Raw genomic sequence first — 27,653 nt, forward strand, 5'->3', positions numbered from 1 at the left:
CAAATACTAAGAAAGGGCGGCCTATGAAAGAATTACTACTTTCAATAAGTACACTTAAACGGCTAATTGGGAATAGAAAAACTGTAAAAAGCCCTCTGAGAAAGCCCCCCTCTAACCTTTGATAGTAAGCTTTTCTGTAGTCTGCCTGTTGATGTATTTTCCGTTTGAACTGTGCACAATATGAAGAGACGGAACACTGGCGGCTTGTCACAATGCCCCCCGATGACATCACAATAGCGCTGCTGCCTAGAAAACAAGCTGCGCAGAAGAAGTTGTTCTTTGGGTGGGAGGGTGGGCTAGTGGAAGGAGGGGGCAATCTCTTTTTTTCCCGGGTGGTAGGGGGATGACAGGAGAAGGGAAGCGGGTGGTGAGAAAGGTACAGAGGGCAGGGTTTGGGGGCTGGGAAGGAAAGGGAAAAGATTAGGGTTTGGGGATGATGAAAGGGCTTTCTACGGGTAAGGATGGCAAAGGGTGGCAGTGACGGAAAGTCAGGCAACCTGTCCTGTCCGTCTTTTTGTATCGTGAATTGGAAAGACTGCAAGGGGGAGGGGAGTTGCTTGCGCCCTAAAGGAGGAGTTATTCAGATTCATTGCAGTGGGCGGCGGCTGCAAAACGCACCATTCTTCTTGTTTTTGCTCTGCAAAGCAGCCTTTTCAAGGGTTGGCTTGGGTGACAAAATGTCTTGTGTAGGCGTGGGTTTGTCTCCCTCTCGCTCTCTCTCCCTAAGATGTGTCCGGCATAGGCCAGGGTGCCACTCGAGGCCCAAACCAATTCTGGTTATCGCTTCTCGGCCTTTTGGCTAAGATCAAGTGTAGTATCTGTTCTTATCAGTTTAATATCTGATACGTCCCCTATCTGGGGACCATATATTAAATGGATTTTTAGAACAGGGAGATGGAAAAAGAGCTTGCTCTGTCCACTCCACGCATTGACCTGGTATTGCAGTACCTCCAGGAACGGTGCACCCCTTCTTAACCCAGTTTCCAAAAGCAGAACTCAATTCACCTGATTCATATTAGCCCGATTTAATGAATTGGAAGAAAGCATACGTCTTCATATGCACCTCAATTTGGCCCATTCACTTTTCACACTTCCTCCTTTTGTTTTTTATCTTTCACACTTTTGACTTTCTTTATTCATCCAAATAGCAAACTCATCACCACTCAACCTGACCAACTCGGCTATGTCCCCGTGCTGCAGTTCTCTGTCTTATCTAGATCATTTGCAATTGAATGGAATAGATCCCTTTTGGACAAAGTGGATTCACCTGCTGCTGCAGTGACCACAGGTGTGATAAGATCTAGAATTGGCATCTGGTGCGATCTCTCCGCTTCCACTCCAAAGAAAGTTACCTGTTTATTCCTATCATGCATTGGTTTTTGGGGTTTTCTTTGAGTAATGATGATCTCTTTAGTAGTCTGTTGGCGCCCTCTCCTGGAGGAATAGTTTGCTTGCTCTTGGACATTCTAAAAGAGAGGTCATGATAGACATTGAGCTTCTGAGCTCAATTGGGGACAGTCATGGGTGATGAATGTTTGCAACCTACTGCGAAGCCTCATACCGCAATATAAGGAACGTCAAATACTAAGAAAGGGCGGCCTATGAAAGAATTACTACTTTCAATAAGTACACTTAAACGGCTAATTGGGAATAGAAAAACTGTAAAAAGCCCTCTGAGAAAGCCCCCCTCTAACCTTTGATAGTAAGCTTTTCTGTAGTCTGCCTGTTGATGTATTTTCCGTTTGAACTGTGCACAACATGAAGAGACGGAACACTGGCGGCTTGTCACAATGCCCCCCGATGACATCACAATAGCGCTGCTGCCTAGAAAACAAGCTGCGCAGAAGAAGTTGTTCTTTGGGTGGGAGGGTGGGCTAGTGGAAGGAGGGGGCAATCTCTTTTTTTCCCGGGTGGTAGGGGGATGACAGGAGAAGGGAAGCGGGTGGTGAGAAAGGTACAGAGGGCAGGGTTTGGGGGCTGGGAAGGAAAGGGAAAAGATTAGGGTTTGGGGATGATGAAAGGGCTTTCTACGGGTAAGGATGGCAAAGGGTGGCAGTGACGGAAAGTCAGGCAACCTGTCCTGTCCGTCTTTTTGTATCGTGAATTGGAAAGACTGCAAGGGGGAGGGGAGTTGCTTGCGCCCTAAAGGAGGAGTTATTCAGATTCATTGCAGTGGGCGGCGGCTGCAAAACGCACCATTCTTCTTGTTTTTGCTCTGCAAAGCAGCCTTTTCAAGGGTTGGCTTGGGTGACAAAATGTCTTGTGTAGGCGTGGGTTTGTCTCCCTCTCGCTCTCTCTCCCTAAGATGTGTCCGGCATAGGCCAGGGTGCCACTCGAGGCCCAAACCAATTCTGGTTATCGCTTCTCGGCCTTTTGGCTAAGATCAAGTGTAGTATCTGTTCTTATCAGTTTAATATCTGATACGTCCCCTATCTGGGGACCATATATTAAATGGATTTTTAGAACAGGGAGATGGAAAAAGAGCTTGCTCTGTCCACTCCACGCATTGACCTGGTATTGCAGTACCTCCAGGAACGGTGCACCCCTTCTTAACCCAGTTTCCAAAAGCAGAACTCAATTCACCTGATTCATATTAGCCCGATTTAATGAATTGGAAGAAAGCATACGTCTTCATATGCACCTCAATTTGGCCCATTCACTTTTCACACTTCCTCCTTTTGTTTTTTATCTTTCACACTTTTGACTTTCTTTATTCATCCAAATAGCAAACTCATCACCACTCAACCTGACCAACTCGGCTATGTCCCCGTGCTGCAGTTCTCTGTCTTATCTAGATCATTTGCAATTGAATGGAATAGATCCCTTTTGGACAAAGTGGATTCACCTGCTGCTGCAGTGACCACAGGTGTGATAAGATCTAGAATTGGCATCTGGTGCGATCTCTCCGCTTCCACTCCAAAGAAAGTTACCTGTTTATTCCTATCATGCATTGGTTTTTGGGGTTTTCTTTGAGTAATGATGATCTCTTTAGTAGTCTGTTGGCGCCCTCTCCTGGAGGAATAGTTTGCTTGCTCTTGGACATTCTAAAAGAGAGGTCATGATAGACATTGAGCTTCTGAGCTCAATTGGGGACAGTCATGGGTGATGAATGTTTGCAACCTACTGCGAAGCCTCATACCGCAATATAAGGAACGTCAAATACTAAGAAAGGGCGGCCTATGAAAGAATTACTACTTTCAATAAGTACACTTAAACGGCTAATTGGGAATAGAAAAACTGTAAAAAGCCCTCTGAGAAAGCCCCCCTCTAACCTTTGATAGTAAGCTTTTCTGTAGTCTGCCTGTTGATGTATTTTCCGTTTGAACTGTGCACAACATGAAGAGACGGAACACTGGCGGCTTGTCACAATGCCCCCCGATGACATCACAATAGCGCTGCTGCCTAGAAAACAAGCTGCGCAGAAGAAGTTGTTCTTTGGGTGGGAGGGTGGGCTAGTGGAAGGAGGGGGCAATCTCTTTTTTTCCCGGGTGGTAGGGGGATGACAGGAGAAGGGAAGCGGGTGGTGAGAAAGGTACAGAGGGCAGGGTTTGGGGGCTGGGAAGGAAAGGGAAAAGATTAGGGTTTGGGGATGATGAAAGGGCTTTCTACGGGTAAGGATGGCAAAGGGTGGCAGTGACGGAAAGTCAGGCAACCTGTCCTGTCCGTCTTTTTGTATCGTGAATTGGAAAGACTGCAAGGGGGAGGGGAGTTGCTTGCGCCCTAAAGGAGGAGTTATTCAGATTCATTGCAGTGGGCGGCGGCTGCAAAACGCACCATTCTTCTTGTTTTTGCTCTGCAAAGCAGCCTTTTCAAGGGTTGGCTTGGGTGACAAAATGTCTTGTGTAGGCGTGGGTTTGTCTCCCTCTCGCTCTCTCTCCCTAAGATGTGTCCGGCATAGGCCAGGGTGCCACTCGAGGCCCAAACCAATTCTGGTTATCGCTTCTCGGCCTTTTGGCTAAGATCAAGTGTAGTATCTGTTCTTATCAGTTTAATATCTGATACGTCCCCTATCTGGGGACCATATATTAAATGGATTTTTAGAACAGGGAGATGGAAAAAGAGCTTGCTCTGTCCACTCCACGCATTGACCTGGTATTGCAGTACCTCCAGGAACGGTGCACCCCTTCTTAACCCAGTTTCCAAAAGCAGAACTCAATTCACCTGATTCATATTAGCCCGATTTAATGAATTGGAAGAAAGCATACGTCTTCATATGCACCTCAATTTGGCCCATTCACTTTTCACACTTCCTCCTTTTGTTTTTTATCTTTCACACTTTTGACTTTCTTTATTCATCCAAATAGCAAACTCATCACCACTCAACCTGACCAACTCGGCTATGTCCCCGTGCTGCAGTTCTCTGTCTTATCTAGATCATTTGCAATTGAATGGAATAGATCCCTTTTGGACAAAGTGGATTCACCTGCTGCTGCAGTGACCACAGGTGTGATAAGATCTAGAATTGGCATCTGGTGCGATCTCTCCGCTTCCACTCCAAAGAAAGTTACCTGTTTATTCCTATCATGCATTGGTTTTTGGGGTTTTCTTTGAGTAATGATGATCTCTTTAGTAGTCTGTTGGCGCCCTCTCCTGGAGGAATAGTTTGCTTGCTCTTGGACATTCTAAAAGAGAGGTCATGATAGACATTGAGCTTCTGAGCTCAATTGGGGACAGTCATGGGTGATGAATGTTTGCAACCTACTGCGAAGCCTCATACCGCAATATAAGGAACGTCAAATACTAAGAAAGGGCGGCCTATGAAAGAATTACTACTTTCAATAAGTACACTTAAACGGCTAATTGGGAATAGAAAAACTGTAAAAAGCCCTCTGAGAAAGCCCCCCTCTAACCTTTGATAGTAAGCTTTTCTGTAGTCTGCCTGTTGATGTATTTTCCGTTTGAACTGTGCACAACATGAAGAGACGGAACACTGGCGGCTTGTCACAATGCCCCCCGATGACATCACAATAGCGCTGCTGCCTAGAAAACAAGCTGCGCAGAAGAAGTTGTTCTTTGGGTGGGAGGGTGGGCTAGTGGAAGGAGGGGGCAATCTCTTTTTTTCCCGGGTGGTAGGGGGATGACAGGAGAAGGGAAGCGGGTGGTGAGAAAGGTACAGAGGGCAGGGTTTGGGGGCTGGGAAGGAAAGGGAAAAGATTAGGGTTTGGGGATGATGAAAGGGCTTTCTACGGGTAAGGATGGCAAAGGGTGGCAGTGACGGAAAGTCAGGCAACCTGTCCTGTCCGTCTTTTTGTATCGTGAATTGGAAAGACTGCAAGGGGGAGGGGAGTTGCTTGCGCCCTAAAGGAGGAGTTATTCAGATTCATTGCAGTGGGCGGCGGCTGCAAAACGCACCATTCTTCTTGTTTTTGCTCTGCAAAGCAGCCTTTTCAAGGGTTGGCTTGGGTGACAAAATGTCTTGTGTAGGCGTGGGTTTGTCTCCCTCTCGCTCTCTCTCCCTAAGATGTGTCCGGCATAGGCCAGGGTGCCACTCGAGGCCCAAACCAATTCTGGTTATCGCTTCTCGGCCTTTTGGCTAAGATCAAGTGTAGTATCTGTTCTTATCAGTTTAATATCTGATACGTCCCCTATCTGGGGACCATATATTAAATGGATTTTTAGAACAGGGAGATGGAAAAAGAGCTTGCTCTGTCCACTCCACGCATTGACCTGGTATTGCAGTACCTCCAGGAACGGTGCACCCCTTCTTAACCCAGTTTCCAAAAGCAGAACTCAATTCACCTGATTCATATTAGCCCGATTTAATGAATTGGAAGAAAGCATACGTCTTCATATGCACCTCAATTTGGCCCATTCACTTTTCACACTTCCTCCTTTTGTTTTTTATCTTTCACACTTTTGACTTTCTTTATTCATCCAAATAGCAAACTCATCACCACTCAACCTGACCAACTCGGCTATGTCCCCGTGCTGCAGTTCTCTGTCTTATCTAGATCATTTGCAATTGAATGGAATAGATCCCTTTTGGACAAAGTGGATTCACCTGCTGCTGCAGTGACCACAGGTGTGATAAGATCTAGAATTGGCATCTGGTGCGATCTCTCCGCTTCCACTCCAAAGAAAGTTACCTGTTTATTCCTATCATGCATTGGTTTTTGGGGTTTTCTTTGAGTAATGATGATCTCTTTAGTAGTCTGTTGGCGCCCTCTCCTGGAGGAATAGTTTGCTTGCTCTTGGACATTCTAAAAGAGAGGTCATGATAGACATTGAGCTTCTGAGCTCAATTGGGGACAGTCATGGGTGATGAATGTTTGCAACCTGCTGCAAAGCCTCATACCGCAATATAAGGAACGTCAAATACTAAGAAAGGGCGGCCTATGAAAGAATTACTACTTTCAATAAGTACACTTAAACGGCTAATTGGGAATAGAAAAACTGTAAAAAGCCCTCTGAGAAAGCCCCCCTCTAACCTTTGATAGTAAGCTTTTCTGTAGTCTGCCTGTTGATGTATTTTCCGTTTGAACTGTGCACAACATGAAGAGACGGAACACTGGCGGCTTGTCACAATGCCCCCCGATGACATCACAATAGCGCTGCTGCCTAGAAAACAAGCTGCGCAGAAGAAGTTGTTCTTTGGGTGGGAGGGTGGGCTAGTGGAAGGAGGGGGCAATCTCTTTTTTTCCCGGGTGGTAGGGGGATGACAGGAGAAGGGAAGCGGGTGGTGAGAAAGGTACAGAGGGCAGGGTTTGGGGGCTGGGAAGGAAAGGGAAAAGATTAGGGTTTGGGGATGATGAAAGGGCTTTCTACGGGTAAGGATGGCAAAGGGTGGCAGTGACGGAAAGTCAGGCAACCTGTCCTGTCCGTCTTTTTGTATCGTGAATTGGAAAGACTGCAAGGGGGAGGGGAGTTGCTTGCGCCCTAAAGGAGGAGTTATTCAGATTCATTGCAGTGGGCGGCGGCTGCAAAACGCACCATTCTTCTTGTTTTTGCTCTGCAAAGCAGCCTTTTCAAGGGTTGGCTTGGGTGACAAAATGTCTTGTGTAGGCGTGGGTTTGTCTCCCTCTCGCTCTCTCTCCCTAAGATGTGTCCGGCATAGGCCAGGGTGCCACTCGAGGCCCAAACCAATTCTGGTTATCGCTTCTCGGCCTTTTGGCTAAGATCAAGTGTAGTATCTGTTCTTATCAGTTTAATATCTGATACGTCCCCTATCTGGGGACCATATATTAAATGGATTTTTAGAACAGGGAGATGGAAAAAGAGCTTGCTCTGTCCACTCCACGCATTGACCTGGTATTGCAGTACCTCCAGGAACGGTGCACCCCTTCTTAACCCAGTTTCCAAAAGCAGAACTCAATTCACCTGATTCATATTAGCCCGATTTAATGAATTGGAAGAAAGCATACGTCTTCATATGCACCTCAATTTGGCCCATTCACTTTTCACACTTCCTCCTTTTGTTTTTTATCTTTCACACTTTTGACTTTCTTTATTCATCCAAATAGCAAACTCATCACCACTCAACCTGACCAACTCGGCTATGTCCCCATGCTGCAGTTCTCTGTCTTATCTAGATCATTTGCAATTGAATGGAATAGATCCCTTTTGGACAAAGTGGATTCACCTGCTGCTGCAGTGACCACAGGTGTGATAAGATCTAGAATTGGCATCTGGTGCGATCTCTCCGCTTCCACTCCAAAGAAAGTTACCTGTTTATTCCTATCATGCATTGGTTTTTGGGGTTTTCTTTGAGTAATGATGATCTCTTTAGTAGTCTGTTGGCGCCCTCTCCTGGAGGAATAGTTTGCTTGCTCTTGGACATTCTAAAAGAGAGGTCATGATAGACATTGAGCTTCTGAGCTCAATTGGGGACAGTCATGGGTGATGAATGTTTGCAACCTACTGCGAAGCCTCATACCGCAATATAAGGAACGTCAAATACTAAGAAAGGGCGGCCTATGAAAGAATTACTACTTTCAATAAGTACACTTAAACGGCTAATTGGGAATAGAAAAACTGTAAAAAGCCCTCTGAGAAAGCCCCCCTCTAACCTTTGATAGTAAGCTTTTCTGTAGTCTGCCTGTTGATGTATTTTCCGTTTGAACTGTGCACAACATGAAGAGACGGAACACTGGCGGCTTGTCACAATGCCCCCCGATGACATCACAATAGCGCTGCTGCCTAGAAAACAAGCTGCGCAGAAGAAGTTGTTCTTTGGGTGGGAGGGTGGGCTAGTGGAAGGAGGGGGCAATCTCTTTTTTTCCCGGGTGGTAGGGGGATGACAGGAGAAGGGAAGCGGGTGGTGAGAAAGGTACAGAGGGCAGGGTTTGGGGGCTGGGAAGGAAAGGGAAAAGATTAGGGTTTGGGGATGATGAAAGGGCTTTCTACGGGTAAGGATGGCAAAGGGTGGCAGTGACGGAAAGTCAGGCAACCTGTCCTGTCCGTCTTTTTGTATCGTGAATTGGAAAGACTGCAAGGGGGAGGGGAGTTGCTTGCGCCCTAAAGGAGGAGTTATTCAGATTCATTGCAGTGGGCGGCGGCTGCAAAACGCACCATTCTTCTTGTTTTTGCTCTGCAAAGCAGCCTTTTCAAGGGTTGGCTTGGGTGACAAAATGTCTTGTGTAGGCGTGGGTTTGTCTCCCTCTCGCTCTCTCTCCCTAAGATGTGTCCGGCATAGGCCAGGGTGCCACTCGAGGCCCAAACCAATTCTGGTTATCGCTTCTCGGCCTTTTGGCTAAGATCAAGTGTAGTATCTGTTCTTATCAGTTTAATATCTGATACGTCCCCTATCTGGGGACCATATATTAAATGGATTTTTAGAACAGGGAGATGGAAAAAGAGCTTGCTCTGTCCACTCCACGCATTGACCTGGTATTGCAGTACCTCCAGGAACGGTGCACCCCTTCTTAACCCAGTTTCCAAAAGCAGAACTCAATTCACCTGATTCATATTAGCCCGATTTAATGAATTGGAAGAAAGCATACGTCTTCATATGCACCTCAATTTGGCCCATTCACTTTTCACACTTCCTCCTTTTGTTTTTTATCTTTCACACTTTTGACTTTCTTTATTCATCCAAATAGCAAACTCATCACCACTCAACCTGACCAACTCGGCTATGTCCCCGTGCTGCAGTTCTCTGTCTTATCTAGATCATTTGCAATTGAATGGAATAGATCCCTTTTGGACAAAGTGGATTCACCTGCTGCTGCAGTGACCACAGGTGTGATAAGATCTAGAATTGGCATCTGGTGCGATCTCTCCGCTTCCACTCCAAAGAAAGTTACCTGTTTATTCCTATCATGCATTGGTTTTTGGGGTTTTCTTTGAGTAATGATGATCTCTTTAGTAGTCTGTTGGCGCCCTCTCCTGGAGGAATAGTTTGCTTGCTCTTGGACATTCTAAAAGAGAGGTCATGATAGACATTGAGCTTCTGAGCTCAATTGGGGACAGTCATGGGTGATGAATGTTTGCAACCTACTGCGAAGCCTCATACCGCAATATAAGGAACGTCAAATACTAAGAAAGGGCGGCCTATGAAAGAATTACTACTTTCAATAAGTACACTTAAACGGCTAATTGGGAATAGAAAAACTGTAAAAAGCCCTCTGAGAAAGCCCCCCTCTAACCTTTGATAGTAAGCTTTTCTGTAGTCTGCCTGTTGATGTATTTTCCGTTTGAACTGTGCACAACATGAAGAGACGGAACACTGGCGGCTTGTCACAATGCCCCCCGATGACATCACAATAGCGCTGCTGCCTAGAAAACAAGCTGCGCAGAAGAAGTTGTTCTTTGGGTGGGAGGGTGGGCTAGTGGAAGGAGGGGGCAATCTCTTTTTTTCCCGGGTGGTAGGGGGATGACAGGAGAAGGGAAGCGGGTGGTGAGAAAGGTACAGAGGGCAGGGTTTGGGGGCTGGGAAGGAAAGGGAAAAGATTAGGGTTTGGGGATGATGAAAGGGCTTTCTACGGGTAAGGATGGCAAAGGGTGGCAGTGACGGAAAGTCAGGCAACCTGTCCTGTCCGTCTTTTTGTATCGTGAATTGGAAAGACTGCAAGGGGGAGGGGAGTTGCTTGCGCCCTAAAGGAGGAGTTATTCAGATTCATTGCAGTGGGCGGCGGCTGCAAAACGCACCATTCTTCTTGTTTTTGCTCTGCAAAGCAGCCTTTTCAAGGGTTGGCTTGGGTGACAAAATGTCTTGTGTAGGCGTGGGTTTGTCTCCCTCTCGCTCTCTCTCCCTAAGATGTGTCCGGCATAGGCCAGGGTGCCACTCGAGGCCCAAACCAATTCTGGTTATCGCTTCTCGGCCTTTTGGCTAAGATCAAGTGTAGTATCTGTTCTTATCAGTTTAATATCTGATACGTCCCCTATCTGGGGACCATATAGTAAATGGATTTTTAGAACAGGGAGATGGAAAAAGAGCTTGCTCTGTCCACTCCACGCATTGACCTGGTATTGCAGTACCTCCAGGAACGGTGCACCCCTTCTTAACCCAGTTTCCAAAAGCAGAACTCAATTCACCTGATTCATATTAGCCCGATTTAATGAATTGGAAGAAAGCATACGTCTTCATATGCACCTCAATTTGGCCCATTCACTTTTCACACTTCCTCCTTTTGTTTTTTATCTTTCACACTTTTGACTTTCTTTATTCATCCAAATAGCAAACTCATCACCACTCAACCTGACCAACTCGGCTATGTCCCCGTGCTGCAGTTCTCTGTCTTATCTAGATCATTTGCAATTGAATGGAATAGATCCCTTTTGGACAAAGTGGATTCACCTGCTGCTGCAGTGACCACAGGTGTGATAAGATCTAGAATTGGCATCTGGTGCGATCTCTCCGCTTCCACTCCAAAGAAAGTTACCTGTTTATTCCTATCATGCATTGGTTTTTGGGGTTTTCTTTGAGTAATGATGATCTCTTTAGTAGTCTGTTGGCGCCCTCTCCTGGAGGAATAGTTTGCTTGCTCTTGGACATTCTAAAAGAGAGGTCATGATAGACATTGAGCTTCTGAGCTCAATTGGGGACAGTCATGGGTGATGAATGTTTGCAACCTACTGCGAAGCCTCATACCGCAATATAAGGAACGTCAAATACTAAGAAAGGGCGGCCTATGAAAGAATTACTACTTTCAATAAGTACACTTAAACGGCTAATTGGGAATAGAAAAACTGTAAAAAGCCCTCTGAGAAAGCCCCCCTCTAACCTTTGATAGTAAGCTTTTCTGTAGTCTGCCTGTTGATGTATTTTCCGTTTGAACTGTGCACAACATGAAGAGACGGAACACTGGCGGCTTGTCACAATGCCCCCCGATGACATCACAATAGCGCTGCTGCCTAGAAAACAAGCTGCGCAGAAGAAGTTGTTCTTTGGGTGGGAGGGTGGGCTAGTGGAAGGAGGGGGCAATCTCTTTTTTTCCCGGGTGGTAGGGGGATGACAGGAGAAGGGAAGCGGGTGGTGAGAAAGGTACAGAGGGCAGGGTTTGGGGGCTGGGAAGGAAAGGGAAAAGATTAGGGTTTGGGGATGATGAAAGGGCTTTCTACGGGTAAGGATGGCAAAGGGTGGCAGTGACGGAAAGTCAGGCAACCTGTCCTGTCCGTCTTTTTGTATCGTGAATTGGAAAGACTGCAAGGGGGAGGGGAGTTGCTTGCGCCCTAAAGGAGGAGTTATTCAGATTCATTGCAGTGGGCGGCGGCTGCAAAACGCACCATTCTTCTTGTTTTTGCTCTGCAAAGCAGCCTTTTCAAGGGTTGGCTTGGGTGACAAAATGTCTTGTGTAGGCGTGGGTTTGTCTCCCTCTCGCTCTCTCTCCCTAAGATGTGTCCGGCATAGGCCAGGGTGCCACTCGAGGCCCAAACCAATTCTGGTTATCGCTTCTCGGCCTTTTGGCTAAGATCAAGTGTAGTATCTGTTCTTATCAGTTTAATATCTGATACGTCCCCTATCTGGGGACCATATATTAAATGGATTTTTAGAACAGGGAGATGGAAAAAGAGCTTGCTCTGTCCACTCCACGCATTGACCTGGTATTGCAGTACCTCCAGGAACGGTGCACCCCTTCTTAACCCAGTTTCCAAAAGCAGAACTCAATTCACCTGATTCATATTAGCCCGATTTAATGAATTGGAAGAAAGCATATGTCTTCATATGCACCTCAATTTGGCCCATTCACTTTTCACACTTCCTCCTTTTGTTTTTTATCTTTCACACTTTTGACTTTCTTTATTCATCCAAATAGCAAACTCATCACCACTCAACCTGACCAACTCGGCTATGTCCCCGTGCTGCAGTTCTCTGTCTTATCTAGATCATTTGCAATTGAATGGAATAGATCCCTTTTGGACAAAGTGGATTCACCTGCTGCTGCAGTGACCACAGGTGTGATAAGATCTAGAATTGGCATCTGGTGCGATCTCTCCGCTTCCACTCCAAAGAAAGTTACCTGTTTATTCCTATCATGCATTGGTTTTTGGGGTTTTCTTTGAGTAATGATGATCTCTTTAGTAGTCTGTTGGCGCCCTCTCCTGGAGGAATAGTTTGCTTGCTCTTGGACATTCTAAAAGAGAGGTCATGATAGACATTGAGCTTCTGAGCTCAATTGGGGACAGTCATGGGTGATGAATGTTTGCAACCTACTGCGAAGCCTCATACCGCAATATAAGGAACGTCAAATTCTAAGAAAGGGCGGCCTATGAAAGAATTACTACTTTCAATAAGTACACTTAAACGGCTAATTGGGAATAGAAAAACTGTAAAAAGCCCTCTGAGAAAGCCCCCCTCTAACCTTTGATAGTAAGCTTTTCTGTAGTCTGCCTGTTGATGTATTTTCCGTTTGAACTGTGCACAACATGAAGAGACGGAACACTGGCGGCTTGTCACAATGCCCCCCGATGACATCACAATAGCGCTGCTGCCTAGAAAACAAGCTGCGCAGAAGAAGTTGTTCTTTGGGTGGGAGGGTGGGCTAGTGGAAGGAGGGGGCAATCTCTTTTTTTCCCGGGTGGTAGGGGGATGACAGGAGAAGGGAAGCGGGTGGTGAGAAAGGTACAGAGGGCAGGGTTTGGGGGCTGGGAAGGAAAGGGAAAAGATTAGGGTTTGGGGATGATGAAAGGGCTTTCTACGGGTAAGGATGGCAAAGGGTGGCAGTGACGGAAAGTCAGGCAACCTGTCCTGTCCGTCTTTTTGTATCGTGAATTGGAAAGACTGCAAGGGGGAGGGGAGTTGCTTGCGCCCTAAAGGAGGAGTTATTCAGATTCATTGCAGTGGGCGGCGGCTGCAAAACGCACCATTCTTCTTGTTTTTGCTCTGCAAAGCAGCCTTTTCAAGGGTTGGCTTGGGTGACAAAATGTCTTGTGTAGGCGTGGGTTTGTCTCCCTCTCGCTCTCTCTCCCTAAGATGTGTCCGGCATAGGCCAGGGTGCCACTCGAGGCCCAAACCAATTCTGGTTATCGCTTCTCGGCCTTTTGGCTAAGATCAAGTGTAGTATCTGTTCTTATCAGTTTAATATCTGATACGTCCCCTATCTGGGGACCATATATTAAATGGATTTTTAGAACAGGGAGATGGAAAAAGAGCTTGCTCTGTCCACTCCACGCATTGACCTGGTATTGCAGTACCTCCAGGAACGGTGCACCCCTTCTTAACCCAGTTTCCAAAAGCAGAACTCAATTCACCTGATTCATATTAGCCCGATTTAATGAATTGGAAGAAAGCATACGTCTTCATATGCACCTCAATTTGGCCCATTCACTTTTCACACTTCCTCCTTTTGTTTTTTATCTTTCACACTTTTGACTTTCTTTATTCATCCAAATAGCAAACTCATCACCACTCAACCTGACCAACTCGGCTATGTCCCCGTGCTGCAGTTCTCTGTCTTATCTAGATCATTTGCAATTGAATGGAATAGATCCCTTTTGGACAAAGTGGATTCACCTGCTGCTGCAGTGACCACAGGTGTGATAAGATCTAGAATTGGCATCTGGTGCGATCTCTCCGCTTCCACTCCAAAGAAAGTTACCTGTTTATTCCTATCATGCATTGGTTTTTGGGGTTTTCTTTGAGTAATGATGATCTCTTTAGTAGTCTGTTGGCGCCCTCTCCTGGAGGAATAGTTTGCTTGCTCTTGGACATTCTAAAAGAGAGGTCATGATAGACATTGAGCTTCTGAGCTCAATTGGGGACAGTCATGGGTGATGAATGTTTGCAACCTACTGCGAAGCCTCATACCGCAATATAAGGAACGTCAAATACTAAGAAAGGGCGGCCTATGAAAGAATTACTACTTTCAATAAGTACACTTAAACGGCTAATTGGGAATAGAAAATCTGTAAAAAGCCCTCTGAGAAAGCCCCCCTCTAACCTTTGATAGTAAGCTTTTCTGTAGTCTGCCTGTTGATGTATTTTCCGTTTGAACTGTGCACAACATGAAGAGACGGAACACTGGCGGCTTGTCACAATGCCCCCCGATGACATCACAATAGCGCTGCTGCCTAGAAAACAAGCTGCGCAGAAGAAGTTGTTCTTTGGGTGGGAGGGTGGGCTAGTGGAAGGAGGGGGCAATCTCTTTTTTTCCCGGGTGGTAGGGGGATGACAGGAGAAGGGAAGCGGGTGGTGAGAAAGGTACAGAGGGCAGGGTTTGGGGGCTGGGAAGGAAAGGGAAAAGATTAGGGTTTGGGGATGATGAAAGGGCTTTCTACGGGTAAGGATGGCAAAGGGTGGCAGTGACGGAAAGTCAGGCAACCTGTCCTGTCCGTCTTTTTGTATCGTGAATTGGAAAGACTGCAAGGGGGAGGGGAGTTGCTTGCGCCCTAAAGGAGGAGTTATTCAGATTCATTGCAGTGGGCGGCGGCTGCAAAACGCACCATTCTTCTTGTTTTTGCTCTGCAAAGCAGCCTTTTCAAGGGTTGGCTTGGGTGACAAAATGTCTTGTGTAGGCGTGGGTTTGTCTCCCTCTCGCTCTCTCTCCCTAAGATGTGTCCGGCATAGGCCAGGGTGCCACTCGAGGCCCAAACCAATTCTGGTTATCGCTTCTCGGCCTTTTGGCTAAGATCAAGTGTAGTATCTGTTCTTATCAGTTTAATATCTGATACGTCCCCTATCTGGGGACCATATATTAAATGGATTTTTAGAACAGGGAGATGGAAAAAGAGCTTGCTCTGTCCACTCCACGCATTGACCTGGTATTGCAGTACCTCCAGGAACGGTGCACCCCTTCTTAACCCAGTTTCCAAAAGCAGAACTCAATTCACCTGATTCATATTAGCCCGATTTAATGAATTGGAAGAAAGCATACGTCTTCATATGCACCTCAATTTGGCCCATTCACTTTTCACACTTCCTCCTTTTGTTTTTTATCTTTCACACTTTTGACTTTCTTTATTCATCCAAATAGCAAACTCATCACCACTCAACCTGACCAACTCGGCTATGTCCCCGTGCTGCAGTTCTCTGTCTTATCTAGATCATTTGCAATTGAATGGAATAGATCCCTTTTGGACAAAGTGGATTCACCTGCTGCTGCAGTGACCACAGGTGTGATAAGATCTAGAATTGGCATCTGGTGCGATCTCTCCGCTTCCACTCCAAAGAAAGTTACCTGTTTATTCCTATCATGCATTGGTTTTTGGGGTTTTCTTTGAGTAATGATGATCTCTTTAGTAGTCTGTTGGCGCCCTCTCCTGGAGGAATAGTTTGCTTGCTCTTGGACATTCTAAAAGAGAGGTCATGATAGACATTGAGCTTCTGAGCTCAATTGGGGACAGTCATGGGTGATGAATGTTTGCAACCTACTGCGAAGCCTCATACCGCAATATAAGGAACGTCAAATACTAAGAAAGGGCGGCCTATGAAAGAATTACTACTTTCAATAAGTACACTTAAACGGCTAATTGGGAATAGAAAAACTGTAAAAAGCCCTCTGAGAAAGCCCCCCTCTAACCTTTGATAGTAAGCTTTTCTGTAGTCTGCCTGTTGATGTATTTTCCGTTTGAACTGTGCACAACATGAAGAGACGGAACACTGGCGGCTTGTCACAATGCCCCCCGATGACATCACAATAGCGCTGCTGCCTAGAAAACAAGCTGCGCAGAAGAAGTTGTTCTTTGGGTGGGAGGGTGGGCTAGTGGAAGGAGGGGGCAATCTCTTTTTTTCCCGGGTGGTAGGGGGATGACAGGAGAAGGGAAGCGGGTGGTGAGAAAGGTACAGAGGGCAGGGTTTGGGGGCTGGGAAGGAAAGGGAAAAGATTAGGGTTTGGGGATGATGAAAGGGCTTTCTACGGGTAAGGATGGCAAAGGGTGGCAGTGACGGAAAGTCAGGCAACCTGTCCTGTCCGTCTTTTTGTATCGTGAATTGGAAAGACTGCAAGGGGGAGGGGAGTTGCTTGCGCCCTAAAGGAGGAGTTATTCAGATTCATTGCAGTGGGCGGCGGCTGCAAAACGCACCATTCTTCTTGTTTTGGCTCTGCAAAGCAGCCTTTTCAAGGGTTGGCTTGGGTGACAAAATGTCTTGTGTAGGCGTGGGTTTGTCTCCCTCTCGCTCTCTCTCCCTAAGATGTGTCCGGCATAGGCCAGGGTGCCACTCGAGGCCCAAACCAATTCTGGTTATCGCTTCTCGGCCTTTTGGCTAAGATCAAGTGTAGTATCTGTTCTTATCAGTTTAATATCTGATACGTCCCCTATCTGGGGACCATATATTAAATGGATTTTTAGAACAGGGAGATGGAAAAAGAGCTTGCTCTGTCCACTCCACGCATTGACCTGGTATTGCAGTACCTCCAGGAACGGTGCACCCCTTCTTAACCCAGTTTCCAAAAGCAGAACTCAATTCACCTGATTCATATTAGCCCGATTTAATGAATTGGAAGAAAGCATACGTCTTCATATGCACCTCAATTTGGCCCATTCACTTTTCACACTTCCTCCTTTTGTTTTTTATCTTTCACACTTTTGACTTTCTTTATTCATCCAAATAGCAAACTCATCACCACTCAACCTGACCAACTCGGCTATGTCCCCGTGCTGCAGTTCTCTGTCTTATCTAGATCATTTGCAATTGAATGGAATAGATCCCTTTTGGACAAAGTGGATTCACCTGCTGCTGCAGTGACCACAGGTGTGATAACATCTAGAATTGGCATCTGGTGCGATCTCTCCGCTTCCACTCCAAAGAAAGTTACCTGTTTATTCCTATCATGCATTGGTTTTTGGGGTTTTCTTTGAGTAATGATGATCTCTTTAGTAGTCTGTTGGCGCCCTCTCCTGGAGGAATAGTTTGCTTGCTCTTGGACATTCTAAAAGAGAGGTCATGATAGACATTGAGCTTCTGAGCTCAATTGGGGACAGTCATGGGTGATGAATGTTTGCAACCTACTGCGAAGCCTCATACCGCAATATAAGGAACGTCAAATACTAAGAAAGGGCGGCCTATGAAAGAATTACTACTTTCAATAAGTACACTTAAACGGCTAATTGGGAATAGAAAAACTGTAAAAAGCCCTCTGAGAAAGCCCCCCTCTAACCTTTGATAGTAAGCTTTTCTGTAGTCTGCCTGTTGATGTATTTTCCGTTTGAACTGTGCACAACATGAAGAGACGGAACACTGGCGGCTTGTCACAATGCCCCCCGATGACATCACAATAGCGCTGCTGCCTAGAAAACAAGCTGCGCAGAAGAAGTTGTTCTTTGGGTGGGAGGGTGGGCTAGTGGAAGGAGGGGGCAATCTCTTTTTTTCCCGGGTGGTAGGGGGATGACAGGAGAAGGGAAGCGGGTGGTGAGAAAGGTACAGAGGGCAGGGTTTGGGGGCTGGGAAGGAAAGGGAAAAGATTAGGGTTTGGGGATGATGAAAGGGCTTTCTACGGGTAAGGATGGCAAAGGGTGGCAGTGACGGAAAGTCAGGCAACCTGTCCTGTCCGTCTTTTTGTATCGTGAATTGGAAAGACTGCAAGGGGGAGGGGAGTTGCTTGCGCCCTAAAGGAGGAGTTATTCAGATTCATTGCAGTGGGCGGCGGCTGCAAAACGCACCATTCTTCTTGTTTTGGCTCTGCAAAGCAGCCTTTTCAAGGGTTGGCTTGGGTGACAAAATGTCTTGTGTAGGCGTGGGTTTGTCTCCCTCTCGCTCTCTCTCCCTAAGATGTGTCCGGCATAGGCCAGGGTGCCACTCGAGGCCCAAACCAATTCTGGTTATCGCTTCTCGGCCTTTTGGCTAAGATCAAGTGTAGTATCTGTTCTTATCAGTTTAATATCTGATACGTCCCCTATCTGGGGACCATATATTAAATGGATTTTTAGAACAGGGAGATGGAAAAAGAGCTTGCTCTGTCCACTCCACGCATTGACCTGGTATTGCAGTACCTCCAGGAACGGTGCACCCCTTCTTAACCCAGTTTCCAAAAGCAGAACTCAATTCACCTGATTCATATTAGCCCGATTTAATGAATTGGAAGAAAGCATACGTCTTCATATGCACCTCAATTTGGCCCATTCACTTTTCACACTTCCTCCTTTTGTTTTTTATCTTTCACACTTTTGACTTTCTTTATTCATCCAAATAGCAAACTCATCACCACTCAACCTGACCAACTCGGCTATGTCCCCGTGCTGCAGTTCTCTGTCTTATCTAGATCATTTGCAATTGAATGGAATAGATCCCTTTTGGACAAAGTGGATTCACCTGCTGCTGCAGTGACCACAGGTGTGATAACATCTAGAATTGGCATCTGGTGCGATCTCTCCGCTTCCACTCCAAAGAAAGTTACCTGTTTATTCCTATCATGCATTGGTTTTTGGGGTTTTCTTTGAGTAATGATGATCTCTTTAGTAGTCTGTTGGCGCCCTCTCCTGGAGGAATAGTTTGCTTGCTCTTGGACATTCTAAAAGAGAGGTCATGATAGACATTGAGCTTCTGAGCTCAATTGGGGACAGTCATGGGTGATGAATGTTTGCAACCTACTGCGAAGCCTCATACCGCAATATAAGGAACGTCAAATACTAAGAAAGGGCGGCCTATGAAAGAATTACTACTTTCAATAAGTACACTTAAACGGCTAATTGGGAATAGAAAAACTGTAAAAAGCCCTCTGAGAAAGCCCCCCTCTAACCTTTGATAGTAAGCTTTTCTGTAGTCTGCCTGTTGATGTATTTTCCGTTTGAACTGTGCACAACATGAAGAGACGGAACACTGGCGGCTTGTCACAATGCCCCCCGATGACATCACAATAGCGCTGCTGCCTAGAAAACAAGCTGCGCAGAAGAAGTTGTTCTTTGGGTGGGAGGGTGGGCTAGTGGAAGGAGGGGGCAATCTCTTTTTTTCCCGGGTGGTAGGGGGATGACAGGAGAAGGGAAGCGGGTGGTGAGAAAGGTACAGAGGGCAGGGTTTGGGGGCTGGGAAGGAAAGGGAAAAGATTAGGGTTTGGGGATGATGAAAGGGCTTTCTACGGGTAAGGATGGCAAAGGGTGGCAGTGACGGAAAGTCAGGCAACCTGTCCTGTCCGTCTTTTTGTATCGTGAATTGGAAAGACTGCAAGGGGGAGGGGAGTTGCTTGCGCCCTAAAGGAGGAGTTATTCAGATTCATTGCAGTGGGCGGCGGCTGCAAAACGCACCATTCTTCTTGTTTTGGCTCTGCAAAGCAGCCTTTTCAAGGGTTGGCTTGGGTGACAAAATGTCTTGTGTAGGCGTGGGTTTGTCTCCCTCTCGCTCTCTCTCCCTAAGATGTGTCCGGCATAGGCCAGGGTGCCACTCGAGGCCCAAACCAATTCTGGTTATCGCTTCTCGGCCTTTTGGCTAAGATCAAGTGTAGTATCTGTTCTTATCAGTTTAATATCTGATACGTCCCCTATCTGGGGACCATATATTAAATGGATTTTTAGAACAGGGAGATGGAAAAAGAGCTTGCTCTGTCCACTCCACGCATTGACCTGGTATTGCAGTACCTCCAGGAACGGTGCACCCCTTCTTAACCCAGTTTCCAAAAGCAGAACTCAATTCACCTGATTCATATTAGCCCGATTTAATGAATTGGAAGAAAGCATACGTCTTCATATGCACCTCAATTTGGCCCATTCACTTTTCACACTTCCTCCTTTTGTTTTTTATCTTTCACACTTTTGACTTTCTTTATTCATCCAAATAGCAAACTCATCACCACTCAACCTGACCAACTCGGCTATGTCCCCGTGCTGCAGTTCTCTGTCTTATCTAGATCATTTGCAATTGAATGGAATAGATCCCTTTTGGACAAAGTGGATTCACCTGCTGCTGCAGTGACCACAGGTGTGATAACATCTAGAATTGGCATCTGGTGCGATCTCTCCGCTTCCACTCCAAAGAAAGTTACCTGTTTATTCCTATCATGCATTGGTTTTTGGGGTTTTCTTTGAGTAATGATGATCTCTTTAGTAGTCTGTTGGCGCCCTCTCCTGGAGGAATAGTTTGCTTGCTCTTGGACATTCTAAAAGAGAGGTCATGATAGACATTGAGCTTCTGAGCTCAATTGGGGACAGTCATGGGTGATGAATGTTTGCAACCTACTGCGAAGCCTCATACCGCAATATAAGGAACGTCAAATACTAAGAAAGGGCGGCCTATGAAAGAATTACTACTTTCAATAAGTACACTTAAACGGCTAATTGGGAATAGAAAAACTGTAAAAAGCCCTCTGAGAAAGCCCCCCTCTAACCTTTGATAGTAAGCTTTTCTGTAGTCTGCCTGTTGATGTATTTTCCGTTTGAACTGTGCACAACATGAAGAGACGGAACACTGGCGGCTTGTCACAATGCCCCCCGATGACATCACAATAGCGCTGCTGCCTAGAAAACAAGCTGCGCAGAAGAAGTTGTTCTTTGGGTGGGAGGGTGGGCTAGTGGAAGGAGGGGGCAATCTCTTTTTTTCCCGGGTGGTAGGGGGATGACAGGAGAAGGGAAGCGGGTGGTGAGAAAGGTACAGAGGGCAGGGTTTGGGGGCTGGGAAGGAAAGGGAAAAGATTAGGGTTTGGGGATGATGAAAGGGCTTTCTACGGGTAAGGATGGCAAAGGGTGGCAGTGACGGAAAGTCAGGCAACCTGTCCTGTCCGTCTTTTTGTATCGTGAATTGGAAAGACTGCAAGGGGGAGGGGAGTTGCTTGCGCCCTAAAGGAGGAGTTATTCAGATTCATTGCAGTGGGCGGCGGCTGCAAAACGCACCATTCTTCTTGTTTTGGCTCTGCAAAGCAGCCTTTTCAAGGGTTGGCTTGGGTGACAAAATGTCTTGTGTAGGCGTGGGTTTGTCTCCCTCTCGCTCTCTCTCCCTAAGATGTGTCCGGCATAGGCCAGGGTGCCACTCGAGGCCCAAACCAATTCTGGTTATCGCTTCTCGGCCTTTTGGCTAAGATCAAGTGTAGTATCTGTTCTTATCAGTTTAATATCTGATACGTCCCCTATCTGGGGACCATATATTAAATGGATTTTTAGAACAGGGAGATGGAAAAAGAGCTTGCTCTGTCCACTCCACGCATTGACCTGGTATTGCAGTACCTCCAGGAACGGTGCACCCCTTCTTAACCCAGTTTCCAAAAGCAGAACTCAATTCACCTGATTCATATTAGCCCGATTTAATGAATTGGAAGAAAGCATACGTCTTCATATGCACCTCAATTTGGCCCATTCACTTTTCACACTTCCTCCTTTTGTTTTTTATCTTTCACACTTTTGACTTTCTTTATTCATCCAAATAGCAAACTCATCACCACTCAACCTGACCAACTCGGCTATGTCCCCGTGCTGCAGTTCTCTGTCTTATCTAGATCATTTGCAATTGAATGGAATAGATCCCTTTTGGACAAAGTGGATTCACCTGCTGCTGCAGTGACCACAGGTGTGATAACATCTAGAATTGGCATCTGGTGCGATCTCTCCGCTTCCACTCCAAAGAAAGTTACCTGTTTATTCCTATCATGCATTGGTTTTTGGGGTTTTCTTTGAGTAATGATGATCTCTTTAGTAGTCTGTTGGCGCCCTCTCCTGGAGGAATAGTTTGCTTGCTCTTGGACATTCTAAAAGAGAGGTCATGATAGACATTGAGCTTCTGAGCTCAATTGGGGACAGTCATGGGTGATGAATGTTTGCAACCTACTGCGAAGCCTCATACCGCAATATAAGGAACGTCAAATACTAAGAAAGGGCGGCCTATGAAAGAATTACTACTTTCAATAAGTACACTTAAACGGCTAATTGGGAATAGAAAAACTGTAAAAAGCCCTCTGAGAAAGCCCCCCTCTAACCTTTGATAGTAAGCTTTTCTGTAGTCTGCCTGTTGATGTATTTTCCGTTTGAACTGTGCACAACATGAAGAGACGGAACACTGGCGGCTTGTCACAATGCCCCCCGATGACATCACAATAGCGCTGCTGCCTAGAAAACAAGCTGCGCAGAAGAAGTTGTTCTTTGGGTGGGAGGGTGGGCTAGTGGAAGGAGGGGGCAATCTCTTTTTTTCCCGGGTGGTAGGGGGATGACAGGAGAAGGGAAGCGGGTGGTGAGAAAGGTACAGAGGGCAGGGTTTGGGGGCTGGGAAGGAAAGGGAAAAGATTAGGGTTTGGGGATGATGAAAGGGCTTTCTACGGGTAAGGATGGCAAAGGGTGGCAGTGACGGAAAGTCAGGCAACCTGTCCTGTCCGTCTTTTTGTATCGTGAATTGGAAAGACTGCAAGGGGGAGGGGAGTTGCTTGCGCCCTAAAGGAGGAGTTATTCAGATTCATTGCAGTGGGCGGCGGCTGCAAAACGCACCATTCTTCTTGTTTTGGCTCTGCAAAGCAGCCTTTTCAAGGGTTGGCTTGGGTGACAAAATGTCTTGTGTAGGCGTGGGTTTGTCTCCCTCTCGCTCTCTCTCCCTAAGATGTGTCCGGCATAGGCCAGGGTGCCACTCGAGGCCCAAACCAATTCTGGTTATCGCTTCTCGGCCTTTTGGCTAAGATCAAGTGTAGTATCTGTTCTTATCAGTTTAATATCTGATACGTCCCCTATCTGGGGACCATATATTAAATGGATTTTTAGAACAGGGAGATGGAAAAAGAGCTTGCTCTGTCCACTCCACGCATTGACCTGGTATTGCAGTACCTCCAGGAACGGTGCACCCCTTCTTAACCCAGTTTCCAAAAGCAGAACTCAATTCACCTGATTCATATTAGCCCGATTTAATGAATTGGAAGAAAGCATACGTCTTCATATGCACCTCAATTTGGCCCATTCACTTTTCACACTTCCTCCTTTTGTTTTTTATCTTTCACACTTTTGACTTTCTTTATTCATCCAAATAGCAAACTCATCACCACTCAACCTGACCAACTCGGCTATGTCCCCGTGCTGCAGTTCTCTGTCTTATCTAGATCATTTGCAATTGAATGGAATAGATCCCTTTTGGACAAAGTGGATTCACCTGCTGCTGCAGTGACCACAGGTGTGATAACATCTAGAATTGGCATCTGGTGCGATCTCTCCGCTTCCACTCCAAAGAAAGTTACCTGTTTATTCCTATCATGCATTGGTTTTTGGGGTTTTCTTTGAGTAATGATGATCTCTTTAGTAGTCTGTTGGCGCCCTCTCCTGGAGGAATAGTTTGCTTGCTCTTGGACATTCTAAAAGAGAGGTCATGATAGACATTGAGCTTCTGAGCTCAATTGGGGACAGTCATGGGTGATGAATGTTTGCAACCTATTGCGAAGCCTCATACCGCAATATAAGGAACGTCAAATACTAAGAAAGGGCGGCCTATGAAAGAATTACTACTTTCAATAAGTACACTTAAACGGCTAATTGGGAATAGAAAAACTGTAAAAAGCCCTCTGAGAAAGCCCCCCTCTAACCTTTGATAGTAAGCTTTTCTGTAGTCTGCCTGTTGATGTATTTTCCGTTTGAACTGTGCACAACATGAAGAGACGGAACACTGGCGGCTTGTCACAATGCCCCCCGATGACATCACAATAGCGCTGCTGCCTAGAAAACAAGCTGCGCAGAAGAAGTTGTTCTTTGGGTGGGAGGGTGGGCTAGTGGAAGGAGGGGGCAATCTCTTTTTTTCCCGGGTGGTAGGGGGATGACAGGAGAAGGGAAGCGGGTGGTGAGAAAGGTACAGAGGGCAGGGTTTGGGGGCTGGGAAGGAAAGGGAAAAGATTAGGGTTTGGGGATGATGAAAGGGCTTTCTACGGGTAAGGATGGCAAAGGGTGGCAGTGACGGAAAGTCAGGCAACCTGTCCTGTCCGTCTTTTTGTATCGTGAATTGGAAAGACTGCAAGGGGGAGGGGAGTTGCTTGCGCCCTAAAGGAGGAGTTATTCAGATTCATTGCAGTGGGCGGCGGCTGCAAAACGCACCATTCTTCTTGTTTTGGCTCTGCAAAGCAGCCTTTTCAAGGGTTGGCTTGGGTGACAAAATGTCTTGTGTAGGCGTGGGTTTGTCTCCCTCTCGCTCTCTCTCCCTAAGATGTGTCCGGCATAGGCCAGGGTGCCACTCGAGGCCCAAACCAATTCTGGTTATCGCTTCTCGGCCTTTTGGCTAAGATCAAGTGTAGTATCGTTCGAAAAGGTGGTTTAAGGCTCCGGCCACCTTAGTACAATGATGCAATGCACACTGGAAGGTTGCACTTGTTAGTACTTTGGGAGGATAGTATATCCATCTAGAGGAAACCATGGCCCTACCAGGATTGAAGCTATTAGACTGAGTAAGTGTGGGGGTTATGGTGCAATGTGCCCCAGGAATGGACACCCTGGAGGGAGTCTGAACTTGCTAGGTTGGGACCCTGGTAAGCCTCAGACTCTGTCGCACGCCGCGCCTTGCCTATTCATACTTTCCAAGCATATTGCCCTATCCTGGCCTTCTGGCTAAGAAGGGAAATTTTTATAATCCCGGTCGGAAGTCCGGTCAGCTTTGGGCTGAGAAACCAACACCCGGTTGGAGGTCCGGGTCAGCTTTGGCTGAGAAACCAACACCCGGTTGGAGGTCCGGTTAGCCTTGGGCTGAGAAACCAACACCCGGTTGGAGGTCCGGTCAGCCTTGGGCTGAGAAACCAACACCCGGTTGGAGGTCCGGTCAGCCTTGGGCTGAGAAACCAACACCGGTTGACGGTCCGGGCAGTCTCGGCTGCGAAACCAACGACTAGTAGCTCCCTACTCCACTTGGGTAAGATGCCTCGGTGGACGCTGGGAGCAACAACAAGGCTCAACCAGGCTTCGGCATGGGGGAGCACCGAAGATCCCTGACCCTCGCTGTGGCCTTCTGGCTCGGAGGGACGGGGTTGATTTTTGGGGATCCTCTTCTCACGGAGGGGTCCACACGAATCCTAGCCTTTGCACTGTTTTTGGTGTGACTTCGGTCATGCATTTTTGCGGTGCTTTGGAAAGCTTCATTAAATCAAAATCTGTTCTTATCAGTTTAATATCTGATACGTCCCCTATCTGGGGACCATATATTAAATGGATTTTTAGAACAGGGAGATGGAAAAAGAGCTTGCTCTGTCCACTCCACGCATTGACCTGGTATTGCAGTACCTCCAGGAACGGTGCACCCCTTCTTAACCCAGTTTCCAAAAGCAGAACTCAATTCACCTGATTCATATTAGCCCGATTTAATGAATTGGAAGAAAGCATACGTCTTCATATGCACCTCAATTTGGCCCATTCACTTTTCACACTTCCTCCTTTTGTTTTTTATCTTTCACACTTTTGACTTTCTTTATTCATCCAAATAGCAAACTCATCACCACTCAACCTGACCAACTCGGCTATGTCCCCGTGCTGCAGTTCTCTGTCTTATCTAGATCATTTGCAATTGAATGGAATAGATCCCTTTTGGACAAAGTGGATTCACCTGCTGCTGCAGTGACCACAGGTGTGATAACATCTAGAATTGGCATCTGGTGCGATCTCTCCGCTTCCACTCCAAAGAAAGTTACCTGTTTATTCCTATCATGCATTGGTTTTTGGGGTTTTCTTTGAGTAATGATGATCTCTTTAGTAGTCTGTTGGCGCCCTCTCCTGGAGGAATAGTTTGCTTGCTCTTGGACATTCTAAAAGAGAGGTCATGATAGACATTGAGCTTCTGAGCTCAATTGGGGACAGTCATGGGTGATGAATGTTTGCAACCTACTGCGAAGCCTCATACCGCAATATAAGGAACGTCAAATACTAAGAAAGGGCGGCCTATGAAAGAATTACTACTTTCAATAAGTACACTTAAACGGCTAATTGGGAATAGAAAAACTGTAAAAAGCCCTCTGAGAAAGCCCCCCTCTAACCTTTGATAGTAAGCTTTTCTGTAGTCTGCCTGTTGATGTATTTTCCGTTTGAACTGTGCACAACATGAAGAGACGGAACACTGGCGGCTTGTCACAATGCCCCCCGATGACATCACAATAGCGCTGCTGCCTAGAAAACAAGCTGCGCAGAAGAAGTTGTTCTTTGGGTGGGAGGGTGGGCTAGTGGAAGGAGGGGGCAATCTCTTTTTTTCCCGGGTGGTAGGGGGATGACAGGAGAAGGGAAGCGGGTGGTGAGAAAGGTACAGAGGGCAGGGTTTGGGGGCTGGGAAGGAAAGGGAAAAGATTAGGGTTTGGGGATGATGAAAGGGCTTTCTACGGGTAAGGATGGCAAAGGGTGGCAGTGACGGAAAGTCAGGCAACCTGTCCTGTCCGTCTTTTTGTATCGTGAATTGGAAAGACTGCAAGGGGGAGGGGAGTTGCTTGCGCCCTAAAGGAGGAGTTATTCAGATTCATTGCAGTGGGCGGCGGCTGCAAAACGCACCATTCTTCTTGTTTTGGCTCTGCAAAGCAGCCTTTTCAAGGGTTGGCTTGGGTGACAAAATGTCTTGTGTAGGCGTGGGTTTGTCTCCCTCTCGCTCTCTCTCCCTAAGATGTGTCCGGCATAGGCCAGGGTGCCACTCGAGGCCCAAACCAATTCTGGTTATCGCTTCTCGGCCTTTTGGCTAAGATCAAGTGTAGTATCTGTTCTTATCAGTTTAATATCTGATACGTCCCCTATCTGGGGACCATATATTAAATGGATTTTTAGAACAGGGAGATGGAAAAAGAGCTTGCTCTGTCCACTCCACGCATTGACCTGGTATTGCAGTACCTCCAGGAACGGTGCACCCCTTCTTAACCCAGTTTCCAAAAGCAGAACTCAATTCACCTGATTCATATTAGCCCGATTTAATGAATTGGAAGAAAGCATACGTCTTCATATGCACCTCAATTTGGCCCATTCACTTTTCACACTTCCTCCTTTTGTTTTTTATCTTTCACACTTTTGACTTTCTTTATTCATCCAAATAGCAAACTCATCACCACTCAACCTGACCAACTCGGCTATGTCCCCGTGCTGCAGTTCTCTGTCTTATCTAGATCATTTGCAATTGAATGGAATAGATCCCTTTTGGACAAAGTGGATTCACCTGCTGCTGCAGTGACCACAGGTGTGATAACATCTAGAATTGGCATCTGGTGCGATCTCTCCGCTTCCACTCCAAAGAAAGTTACCTGTTTATTCCTATCATGCATTGGTTTTTGGGGTTTTCTTTGAGTAATGATGATCTCTTTAGTAGTCTGTTGGCGCCCTCTCCTGGAGGAATAGTTTGCTTGCTCTTGGACATTCTAAAAGAGAGGTCATGATAGACATTGAGCTTCTGAGCTCAATTGGGGACAGTCATGGGTGATGAATGTTTGCAACCTACTGCGAAGCCTCATACC

At 46.5% G+C, this 27,653-nt stretch overlaps 17 non-coding genes and 1 pseudogene across 17 annotated transcripts; all 18 read left to right on the forward strand.

The window, feature by feature from the left end:
- Positions 1-779: 779 nt before the first annotated feature.
- On the forward strand, positions 780-970 carry LOC142285554 (U2 spliceosomal RNA). Its single transcript, XR_012746929.1, has one exon. It is a non-coding gene; the product is annotated as a U2 spliceosomal RNA (small nuclear RNA).
- A 1,387-nt stretch (positions 971-2,357) lies between these two features.
- LOC142285555 (U2 spliceosomal RNA) lies at positions 2,358-2,548 on the forward strand. The gene has a single exon (XR_012746930.1). It is a non-coding gene; the product is annotated as a U2 spliceosomal RNA (small nuclear RNA).
- Positions 2,549-3,935: 1,387 nt separating this feature from the next.
- On the forward strand, positions 3,936-4,126 carry LOC142285556 (U2 spliceosomal RNA). Its single transcript, XR_012746931.1, has one exon. It is a non-coding gene; the product is annotated as a U2 spliceosomal RNA (small nuclear RNA).
- Positions 4,127-5,513: 1,387 nt separating this feature from the next.
- LOC142285557 (U2 spliceosomal RNA) lies at positions 5,514-5,704 on the forward strand. Its single transcript, XR_012746932.1, has one exon. It is a non-coding gene; the product is annotated as a U2 spliceosomal RNA (small nuclear RNA).
- Positions 5,705-7,091: 1,387 nt separating this feature from the next.
- LOC142285558 (U2 spliceosomal RNA) lies at positions 7,092-7,282 on the forward strand. The gene has a single exon (XR_012746933.1). It is a non-coding gene; the product is annotated as a U2 spliceosomal RNA (small nuclear RNA).
- Positions 7,283-8,669: 1,387 nt separating this feature from the next.
- LOC142285559 (U2 spliceosomal RNA) lies at positions 8,670-8,860 on the forward strand. The gene has a single exon (XR_012746934.1). It is a non-coding gene; the product is annotated as a U2 spliceosomal RNA (small nuclear RNA).
- Positions 8,861-10,247: 1,387 nt separating this feature from the next.
- LOC142285580 (U2 spliceosomal RNA) lies at positions 10,248-10,438 on the forward strand. Its single transcript, XR_012746954.1, has one exon. It is a non-coding gene; the product is annotated as a U2 spliceosomal RNA (small nuclear RNA).
- A 1,387-nt stretch (positions 10,439-11,825) lies between these two features.
- LOC142285561 (U2 spliceosomal RNA) lies at positions 11,826-12,016 on the forward strand. The gene has a single exon (XR_012746936.1). It is a non-coding gene; the product is annotated as a U2 spliceosomal RNA (small nuclear RNA).
- A 1,387-nt stretch (positions 12,017-13,403) lies between these two features.
- Positions 13,404-13,594, forward strand: LOC142285562 (U2 spliceosomal RNA). Its single transcript, XR_012746937.1, has one exon. It is a non-coding gene; the product is annotated as a U2 spliceosomal RNA (small nuclear RNA).
- Positions 13,595-14,981: 1,387 nt separating this feature from the next.
- LOC142285563 (U2 spliceosomal RNA) lies at positions 14,982-15,172 on the forward strand. The gene has a single exon (XR_012746938.1). It is a non-coding gene; the product is annotated as a U2 spliceosomal RNA (small nuclear RNA).
- Positions 15,173-16,559: 1,387 nt separating this feature from the next.
- Positions 16,560-16,750, forward strand: LOC142285564 (U2 spliceosomal RNA). The gene has a single exon (XR_012746939.1). It is a non-coding gene; the product is annotated as a U2 spliceosomal RNA (small nuclear RNA).
- Positions 16,751-18,137: 1,387 nt separating this feature from the next.
- Positions 18,138-18,328, forward strand: LOC142285565 (U2 spliceosomal RNA). Its single transcript, XR_012746940.1, has one exon. It is a non-coding gene; the product is annotated as a U2 spliceosomal RNA (small nuclear RNA).
- A 1,387-nt stretch (positions 18,329-19,715) lies between these two features.
- On the forward strand, positions 19,716-19,906 carry LOC142285566 (U2 spliceosomal RNA). Its single transcript, XR_012746941.1, has one exon. It is a non-coding gene; the product is annotated as a U2 spliceosomal RNA (small nuclear RNA).
- A 1,387-nt stretch (positions 19,907-21,293) lies between these two features.
- Positions 21,294-21,484, forward strand: LOC142285568 (U2 spliceosomal RNA). The gene has a single exon (XR_012746942.1). It is a non-coding gene; the product is annotated as a U2 spliceosomal RNA (small nuclear RNA).
- Positions 21,485-22,871: 1,387 nt separating this feature from the next.
- On the forward strand, positions 22,872-23,062 carry LOC142285569 (U2 spliceosomal RNA). The gene has a single exon (XR_012746943.1). It is a non-coding gene; the product is annotated as a U2 spliceosomal RNA (small nuclear RNA).
- A 1,387-nt stretch (positions 23,063-24,449) lies between these two features.
- LOC142285604 (U2 spliceosomal RNA) lies at positions 24,450-24,591 on the forward strand (annotated as a pseudogene).
- Positions 24,592-25,288: 697 nt separating this feature from the next.
- LOC142285592 (U2 spliceosomal RNA) lies at positions 25,289-25,483 on the forward strand. Its single transcript, XR_012746963.1, has one exon. It is a non-coding gene; the product is annotated as a U2 spliceosomal RNA (small nuclear RNA).
- A 1,387-nt stretch (positions 25,484-26,870) lies between these two features.
- LOC142285570 (U2 spliceosomal RNA) lies at positions 26,871-27,061 on the forward strand. Its single transcript, XR_012746944.1, has one exon. It is a non-coding gene; the product is annotated as a U2 spliceosomal RNA (small nuclear RNA).
- The last annotated feature ends 592 nt before the right edge of the window (positions 27,062-27,653 follow it).

The sequence above is a fragment of the Anomaloglossus baeobatrachus genome, unplaced genomic scaffold, assembly GCF_048569485.1.
Source record: "Anomaloglossus baeobatrachus isolate aAnoBae1 unplaced genomic scaffold, aAnoBae1.hap1 Scaffold_601, whole genome shotgun sequence".
In the NCBI taxonomy this organism is placed as follows: Eukaryota; Metazoa; Chordata; class Amphibia; order Anura; family Aromobatidae; genus Anomaloglossus; species Anomaloglossus baeobatrachus.